This window comes from Triticum urartu, chromosome 4, assembly GCF_003073215.2.
Source record: "Triticum urartu cultivar G1812 chromosome 4, Tu2.1, whole genome shotgun sequence".
Taxonomy (NCBI): Eukaryota; Viridiplantae; Streptophyta; class Magnoliopsida; order Poales; family Poaceae; genus Triticum; species Triticum urartu.
Genome location: NC_053025.1, coordinates 134,188,803 through 134,198,905, shown reverse-complemented (window position 1 = coordinate 134,198,905; position 10,103 = coordinate 134,188,803).

The window sequence follows — 10,103 nt, the reverse complement described above, 5'->3', positions numbered from 1 at the left end:
AGCTTCCTCAGGCACGGCCTCATCAGGCTGGCTCGCGAGGAGGCGGAGAGATCAAGGCGGGGTACCTCACGAGGTGCCCGTGACGCAAGCCATGACGACCAAAGGCGCCAGGCGGGCGCCAGCCGCGCAGTGTCCTCCTTTCCTCTTTGGTGCAAAGGGAGCAAGCGCAGGCGAGAGCATCAAGCAAAGGCACCCGTTTCGGTGCAACGAGACCAAGACCAGTCCAACGGCAGGGAGGAAGTCATTGTGGAGCCCAAGCCAGCGTCACCACCAGAGCCTTTGGCGGGCGAGGACCAACTTTAGTCAGGATAAGTCTACCAGATGTTCCCCTTCAAAATGGCCAATTGTTGGCGCCCTTCCCGCTCAATATTTGGGAAGAGGCCCAGGGCCTTTGCCTATAAATAGGACTAGCCACCCACAGGGTAGGGGGGATCGTAATCAAGAGATCGGAGGGAGATCGGATCGAAATCAGAGAGAGAATCGAGAAGAGAGAGGGGGGGTGACTAAACTCCTCCTAGCAGTTCATCCCCCCAGCCAAGAACAGACCCTCACGAAGCTGTTCTTCCTTGTATTGCTCATCATCATCGGCCCAATAGGCAATCCACCACACCACACACTGGAGTAGGGTATTACACCATAACGGTGGCCCAAACCAGTATAAACCCTGTGTCTCTTGTGCTGTTCTTTCCATAGCTTAGATTTTAGCGAGGCGGAGGGGTGCAGGTAGGTAGAAGGCGAAATCTCCGCGCGCATCCCAGTGTTCGAACCTCAAGAGTCTGCCGGAACCCGAAATCCGACATTGTTTTTGCTCGCATTTTCCATAAATGTCATCTGGTGATGAAATTTTGTAAGCTATCAAAACATTTGTCAAACGTTTCACACCAGAAAAAGTCAGAATTTTTCGAAAATAATATATGTTACTATTCACCTGAGCTCAGGATCAGAACAGCCGTGTCCTACACATTCACGTATGTTTTCTGTTAATGCTCATAAGCAAATCCTAACATCGATGTGGAACGAAACATTTTTTTACAGAAAAAAAAACCAAGGAAGCTCCTATATGACGCGTTTTGTGTCCAGCAGGTGACATAGGGGAGGCCATGACTGGGCCAGCCCATTTAGTGTGTAGTGTAGCGATTGATGCACTGTAGCAAGTACGTTCACTCTAGGAACCAATTTTTTTTGTCTTTTCTATTCCATTTAAAAAAACAAGTATATTTTATTCAAGCGAACAACTTTTGATTTTGTTTTTAAATTCCAAACAATATCTGAAAACATGAAAAACAAATGAAAAATTTCCAAATATTTTTTGAAAACGGCATGGCTCGACAGGGAGCTCGAGCTCCCGGGGCTGTGTGTGGGCGTAGGAGAGAGGGAGGTGGTGGTAGGAGGCATCGAGTGGCAGTGGCGCTTTTGCGGGGACTGGCGGTCAGGGCCGATCAAAATGGGGATAGGGTGGGTGGCTATTAGGGTTTCCAAGGGGTGTTGGGGTTGGGCTAAAAGGCGGACCAGACTCGACAAGGTTTTTTTAGCCACCAGACTCTGCAGGTTATGTACAGTACCGATGGCCCTAGGGTTAGCCGAGAGGGAAAGTGGGCCGAATGGCCAGGTTCGGTCGTGACTGTGTAGGCTGCGACTAGGGCTATGTTGTGCCGTAGGGCGAAAGTTAACTAAGTGATACTCAACTGCTGCTGGACCGGCTCAAACACACAATACACACACTCTCTCGGCTTTAATCATTTTATTAAAATAGCTCATATTAAAAAATTGTTTGGCGGATAAAATGGGCTCCTAATTTGATAAAGAATTGTGTGTAGCCTTTCAATACTTTTGGGCACTTATTTATATTTTACATGGAATGTAATCCATCTACTATTTACTATCTACTATCTATTATCACTATAAAAGCAAGAGAGGGCGGAGAACCAGACCATCCTATCCATCGAAACATACAATCTGATGATCTACATCCCTCCAGCATGCCATTGCCTTAATTAATTACCCACCATGTCATTGGGTTAACATCGTCTCGTACACGTCGCTGCCCTCTGGCTACCACGCTGTCGGGACAGTTTGGCCACCGCCCCACACCTCGCCCCACCTATTCCCTACAACCTCCTCGCCAGCCATCGCCTCGACCGCCGCTGGACAACCTCCACATGTGCCTCTCCACAAGCGCCGCTGGTCAGCCATGCCGTCCACGCGCCGCCGTGCCATCGCGCTGTCCGCACCCGCGCCGCCCGGACCGCCGCTACCACGCGCCGACCCCGTTCGATCTAACCTACGAGGGGTTGCCCCGACCCCGTTCCTCGAGTTGGCCGTGGAAGAGAGAGAACGAGACGGCAATGGTGGATCTAGACGAGGGGTTGCCATCCCTTTCATTGCATCCACCAGAAGAGAGAGATCGAAGGGAAGAAGCTTGACGACGGTGCCCCGGCCCGGCGCCTCTCCGCACCCGCTCCTTGGCAGTGCGCCTCCGCACCCGGCGGCCCTTGCTCCTTCGCTAGCGCACCACCGCGCCTGGCCACCGCTGCTCCTCCGCCAGAGCCCTGCCGCACCTGGCCGCAGCCTCACGCGTCTCCGAGCTGGCCCTCCACGCCTCCCCTGGACGGCGCTGACGGCCGTCCACACCTCCCACGACATACTCGGGGAGCTCACTGGCGCGCCGATGACACCCATATCCTTTACAGTAAATCATGTTCCGGTATTCATGTTCAGTTATAGGCTTGTACTGATTTCTTCACTTCCACAAGTATTTATGTTCAGTTGTATGCTTCTACTGATTTCTTAACTTCCCCATGGTTTTACCTTCATCCACATGCATCTTGACGGTCATAAAAACAAACACTACATATTGTTTTATCATCTCAACAATGTTCAAATGCATTTTGGGGATTTTCTGATTTTCACAATAAAAAACAACTTCTGTTGAAGATAAACATCATGACAAATGCTGCCAAACCAGAAGCAAAATCACCTAACAAATATAATGCAATCAGATTTAATCCTGAATCTCTCATCAGTGCAGAGATGAGTGGACGTTCCAAAAGCTTTGTCTCAGTTCCCTGCTGGTTCGAGATCCGCACAAGTTTGCTCCCTTCTGTTATCGGCCTCATCTAAAGGTATTCTTCCCCAGCCTTGTCGTTTTGCAAGAGACGCTTAAATATATCGACATGGATCTCCACAGACGAAGTTTTGCACTCATATGGCGCATTATTTTTCTGTTCCACCTCCATTTAGTTTCGACTGTAGTTACCTGATAAACCGTGGAGGACAAGCGCCCTAGCAAACCATAGAAATTTATTGTCAGAACTGTTGTTTATGCTTGTTTGATTCTGATGCTTCCAGTTGGCATTTGGGTATCATCTTTTCATAGTTGTTGAGGCGCTTCTTTTCTTAAAAGTTGTACGCATACAAGCTGCACCCGTGAGTGAGCACAATTGTCCTATGGCACATAATTTAGAGTTTAACTTTTTAATACTTAAGAAGTGCTATTTTCCTTGAAATTTGTAAAAATACATGCTTCTGCTCTGAGTCAGCACAACTATCAAAATTCAGAGTTTTGCTACACATTCAGATTACTGATAATGCCATAATTGCAAATACTTTAGAGGCATGCCATGTAATTGCAACAATTATGAATAATAAGGTCATATATTTTTTGTAATTTTCATCCTTTGATCGGTCTATTCTGCGTTGAAGGTCCCGTTCAACTCTGGCAAATACAGCTGCAGCCTCAATTGTACGTGTGCTTCAATCTATTTTCATGTTGTTTTCTTGGGCCTTAGTTTTTTTTTCTTGGGTGTTTGACGAACGCTTCACAAATTAAGCTCCTGTTAACAATTTCAGAGGTGTTGGTTGGCCTGCAGCTCGTGTGGGCCGAGGTGAAGGGCCAGTTCTTTTGGGTGATTCAACCAGAATCGCTCCCCTCCCCAGCTTCTCCTAGAATCACCACTCCATATGTTTTTTACAATCCTAGCTAATTAGACCTTAACTAGATAGGATTGTAAAAAAATATGGAGTGACGATTCTGGGAGAAGCTGGGGAGGGGGTGAATCTGGGAGAATCGCCGAAAAGAACTGGCCCGAAGCACGCTTTAGTCTGTCCCTCAGAAGTTGTTGCCGCCCTCCTCGCTGCCACTGCCGGAGACAAAACATGGAACATGGTGGTAAGCCCCCCCTCAGTTCTTCCCCTTTGCTTTGGACAATTTATGTAAATGTTATTACTGTTTATAAATATCTTCTGTTGTTATGGCTGATAATCTTGACTTTTCCGGTGTTCATGGAGGTAACTAAGGTATATCTATGCTGTAGTCGACAAGGGGGCCTACCTATGATGCCCGTGCAGTTCAAAATGTTTGCAGGCTAGCCTATGATGTCGGGTTGGAGGCATAATTATGATGTCAGGTTGTTGTACACGGAAATTTTGTGGGATATTTCTTGCAGATTGGGAGTTCATGTTTTTCTTCGTTAGCTTTTAAGATTGTTGTAGTTAAAACATGAGATGGAAGCCTCAGATTGAATACTGAGCTATGTTACAGATTTACAGTAGTGGCTATCTTCTACATCAACCTCTGTTCAAATAGTTTATTTTATATGTTCGTTCATGGAAGTTGATTATCCTCGCATACAACTACCCTCAGCTCAGGAAGCCTCAGATTGAATAGAGAGCTATGTTGCCAAGGATTTAGAAGGAATTATTTCCATATAAGTAAGATTATTTGATCCTGTTCTAAAATACTTTTTAATGCTTATATTTGGATGGGCATGATGTCGTGCAGGTTCCACCGATTCTGGAAGCACACGACTGAATGGAATCCAACAGAACCGATGCTACATCTATAACATCCTATATTAGTGATACATGTTTAATTCGGTGATAACAGATATATCATCCTATTTTTTCATTTGCATGGTTCCTTTCCATTGATGTTGTTGTTGGTACTTGCCAATCTCTATGGAGTATTGGTATGAGTGGACTAAGTGAGAAGAGTACATGATTGTAGGTTGCAACTTGCTAATTATGCGTCCATGTTCATGTGTGCGTGTCATTATTAGATAACATCTCTACTTTCTTCTCATAGTTGCATTACTGAAAGGTGGATCAGCGTGCACTGTTGAAGCATTTTGATTGGCCTGAGAGAAATGAGGACACTGCGACAGACAACCTTTTGCTTACTAACCTCATAAATATTTGAAGCATAAGTTTCTAACTACAAAAATGATCTCATAACCTTGCCTGTGACATTGCACCTACGGTATGAGGAGTACATTTCAAACCTAACATCTAAGACCTGAGGTCCCAATCAGGACGCCCGCCGGGTATTGGGCACCCACCAGTCCGGCACACTCCTCAACCAAGATGCCTGATGATGTACTACTGCATCTACCTTGCCTGGTCTAGCTGTCGTCGACGCCAGACAACGCCATCATCCTGCGCTCGTCCATCATCACACGCCCACCGGCGAGACGCCGCTGCTCCATGCCGCCGAGAGCCGCCGTCGTCAACGCGAGAGAAGGCACGCCACACCATCTCACGCCTCTTCCATCCGGCGCCGCTCCACAAACGATGCCCCCAATAGGGAACAAGATACCGCAGCGCCGCCATCATCTGATTCGGAGATCTTAGGATTTTCCCCGGAGCGGCACGAGCAAGTTGACGATAGTTGCTTGACAATGCCTTCATCAAGGTAACAGCGTAGACGCCGCCATCGCCCGCCATGACCGGGGTCGGCTCGGTTTTCACCGGCGACTATGTCTCCCCAACTCGGCGCCGGTGCTAATAGTGGGATCCAAGATCCGTCACTACCAGTCTGGCCAACCGCCTTCGGTGGAGAAGGCAGCCACCACCACCATGCCTGGGCCAAGAGACTCGGATGACCTCGTGCCGCAAAGATTATCCAGGGGGATCTCCTCTTGCCGTTGTCAAGACGAGGTGCAGCCATAGTTGTGGATCTCGATCTAAACCCCTCGGGCCCAGATCAGATCTCATCGCAGCCAAGATCTCATCCGCCAAACGGGCGCCGGAGATCTCCTGGCCACCGCCAACCCGCTGCGAACTGCCGTTGGAGGAGGAGGGAGATGGACGCCGCTGCCCCCACGCGTTACCACCGGCAACATAGCTACAGAAAATGCTAATAAGTGATCACTGTGTAGTAGCTCCATATGTTACATATAAATGGGTTACTTTCATCTTATTTGCACCTTCTTTGTTGTTCATGTCATTTAGATTTGCCTCCATATGAAACACATTATTTTTGGAGATATATTATGCATGGATGAGAAGCTATTTGATAATTATTTGATGACAAGTGAGACGTGCATTGCATGTGCAAGCTTACTAGTATACATTAACATTTGGGTTTGAGCTGCAACTGTAGGTGGTACTAAATTATTCCAAAAAATAGAAAATAATCATATTTTTAATGGAGGCTATCTATAGGGTTACAACTTTAAAAAAGGGACCAGCAGTGGACCCGGTTAGGCTATTGGTTTAGTTTTTACCGGTAGAACCGCTGGTTCAACTGGTTCAATAGCGACAAAAACGAGAATATTTAAGTTGTTCTTTTTATTAAAAAAATGACCTTTGATCAAATGAACCTTCACAACCAAGCTTTATTCATCGAAATCAACAGAAGGTGGGATACAATTCTGGTTGTAGGGTTGACCGAACAAAATGTGACATCTCAGAGCTAGAGACAAAGTGAATTTGGCTAAACTACGTGCTTCAATATTGACAAGACGACCTTCAAAAGTAAAATTACAACTAAAAAGCGAATCTTGAAGCTTAATCTCCCTAATAATGGCTCCATTACTACCATGGTTGTCGTTGTGGATATCACCTATGACCTGCTTAGCATCTGAAGCAACCACAAACTTTATGTTGGTTGTAATCCTTTATTAAATCATAAATTGTAGCTAACCCAGTTGGTATTGGCCCTTTGGGCGTGTGGTGGCTCAAGGTTAAATGTTTGATTTCTAGTTTACATACGATTTTCTTGATATTTTGTTGGTCTTGGTCTAAAAGACCAACAGACCTTACAAACTGGACAAGGCTTCGGTTCCGGTTTTTTCCCTTCAGTCCGGCCCGGTTTTTAAAACTATGGTTTCGACATATTTCACGATGTTAAAGTCTCTCAATTTAAATACTAGATACAAATCTATGTATTTTATTAAATCGCATTTAAATTAGGGTTTGCATTAATACTATTAGGATTTAATCTAACACCTTTCAAGATTAAAGCATGATGGTATATGATGGCATCATGCCATGGTGATGGAAAAACAAAAATAAAGAAGCAATTCTAATTAGGATACTACCCCGGACTATTACACCTAGGTGGCTATCTATCGACGGGATTGCTGAGCAATGAGTGGCGCAGCTATTGGAGAAACCATCAAAAAATGACCTTTGATCAAATGAACCTTCATATCCGGTGTGAAAATCTGCATTCCAACCTTAGTTGGTTAGACCTGACAACTATAAACTTGTAATGGCTAATCATGCTAGTAGCAGAAACAAGAGACAGTGTGAATCTTCAAACACTGAAATCAAATCTTAAACATTGTCTTGCAAGCGGCAGAACATTCTGAAGTACATAGGCCACTTGCCTTGACTTCAGTAGTTTTCAAAAGGGTCGGCAGGAGAAAAACCAGATCCTATTTTGAAGCTCCAAATGTAACCTCCTTGAGGATCAGAACATGTTGTGAGCAGCACTATGGAGGTTTCACTGGCCCGTTTCATGGACCCAAGAATATCCAATTTGTATTGCACCTCTTCAATCGAACTGGGGGTAGCGGCAAACACAATCACCGCCTCCTGCAGCACCAATGCGCTCTCAAAGAAGAATTTGAGGAAGGCGAGCTCACCGCGGCTGTAGGATCGAAAGTATTTCTAGAGGGGGGGTGATTAGACTACTTGACCAAATAAAAACTTAACCTTTTCCCAATTTTAGATCTTGGCAGATTTTAGCTATTGTAGGACAAGTCAAGCAATCATCACACAATTCAAGCAAGCATGCAAAGAGTATATTGGCAGCGGAAAGTAAAGCATGCAACTTGCAAGAATGTAAAGGGAAGGGTTTGGAGAATTCAAACGCAATTGGAGACATGGATGTTTTTCCCGTGGTTCGGATAGGTGGTGCTATCCTACATCCACGTTGATGGAGACTTCAACCCACGAAGGGTAATGGTTGCGCGAGTCCACGGAGGGCTCCACACACGAAGGGTAATGGTTGCGCGAGTCCACGGAGGGCTCCACCCACGAAGGGTCCACGAAGAAGCAACCACCCACGAAGGGTCCACGAAGAAGCAACCTTGTCTATCCCACCATGGCCATCGCCCACGAAGGACTTGCCTCACTAGCGGTAGATATTCACGAAGTAGGCGATATCCTTGCCCTTACAAACTCCTTGGTTCAACTCCACAATCTTGTCGGAGGCTCCCAAGTGACACCTAGCCAATCTAGGAGACACCACTCTCCAAGCAGTAACAAATGGTGTGTTGGTGATGAACTCCTTGCTCTTGTGCTTCAAATGATAGTTTCCCCAACACTCAACTCTCTCTCATAGGATTTGGATTTTGTGGAAAGAAGATTTGAGTGGAAAGCAACTTGGGGAAGGCTAGAGACCAAGATTCATATGGTAGGAATGGAATATCTTGGTCTCAACACATGAGTAGGTGGTTCTCTCTCAGAACATATGAGTTGGAATTGTGTATGTGTTCTGATGGCTCTCTCCACGAATGAAGAGGAGGTGGAGGGGTATATATAGCCTCCACACAAAATCCAACCATTACACACAGTTTTCCAATCTCGGTGGGACCGAATCAACAAACTCGGTCGAACCGAAAAGGTAAACCTAGTGACCGTTAGAGATTTTCGGTGGGACTGACATGCAACTCGGTAGGACCGATATGGTTAGGGTTTGGGCATAACGTAATCTCGGTGAGACCAATTACACAAACTCGGTGAGACCGAGTTTGGTAATAAGCTAACCAGAGAGTTGGTCAGGCAAACTTGGTGGGACCGATTTGCTCTTTCGGTGAGACCGAATAGTTACAAAAAGGAAACAAAGAGTTTACACTGCAGTCTCGGTGGGACCGATTCGCTCTTTCGGTGAGACCGAAAAGTTACGAAAGGGAAACAAAGAGTTTGCAATCCCATCTCGGTGAGACCGAGATCCCTATCGGTAGAACCGAATTGCTAGGGTTTGGCAGTGGCTTATGACAAGTGAAACTCGGTGGCGCCGGATAGAAAGAATCGGTAGGACCGAGTTTGGCTTAGGGTTTAGGTCATATGTGGATATGGGAAAGTAGTTGAGGGTTTTGGAGCATATCACTAAGCACATGAAGCAAGCGGCTCATTAAGCAACACCTCATCCCTCCTTGATAGTATTGGCTTTTCCTAAAGACTCAATGTGATCTTGGATCACTAAAATATAAAATGAAGAGTCTTGAGCTTTTGAGCTTGAGCCAATCCTTTGTCCTTAGCATTTTGAGGGTTCCACTTTCACATCCATGCCATGGCAATCATTGAGCTTTCCTGAAATAGTCATCTTCGAATAGCATTAGCTCAATGAGCTATATGTTGTTATGAATTACCAAAACCACCTAGGGATAGTTGCACTTTCAATCTCCCCCTTTTTGGTAATTGATGACAACATATAGATCAAAGCTTCGACAAATGATAATAAGCATGAAATATATCGTCGCTTTGAGAAGTATGTGACAAGTAAGAGCTCCCCCTAAATTTGTGCATATTTAAAATTTGCTTTGGACTGCAAATGCACAAAGAGTTAGAGTCATGGGTTACTCTTCCATGTCACATACATCTTGATGGAGCGCTTAAAATGATAAGAATGAAACATGCACTCATCACCAAGAATAGTGAATGATCACATAAGATAGATAAGATGATAATATTAAGCAAACATTAAGTGTAGCTTATGATCAAATGCATGATCATCAATGTCTCACGAGCAATGGCATAGCATCTCACACAAAAGCAAACAAAGTTCGAAAAACACCAAATAAAACAAGAGAGAATAAAAGCAACACTCTCTCTCGAAGCCTATGATCTATACATTTTCTCCCCCTTTGGCAACA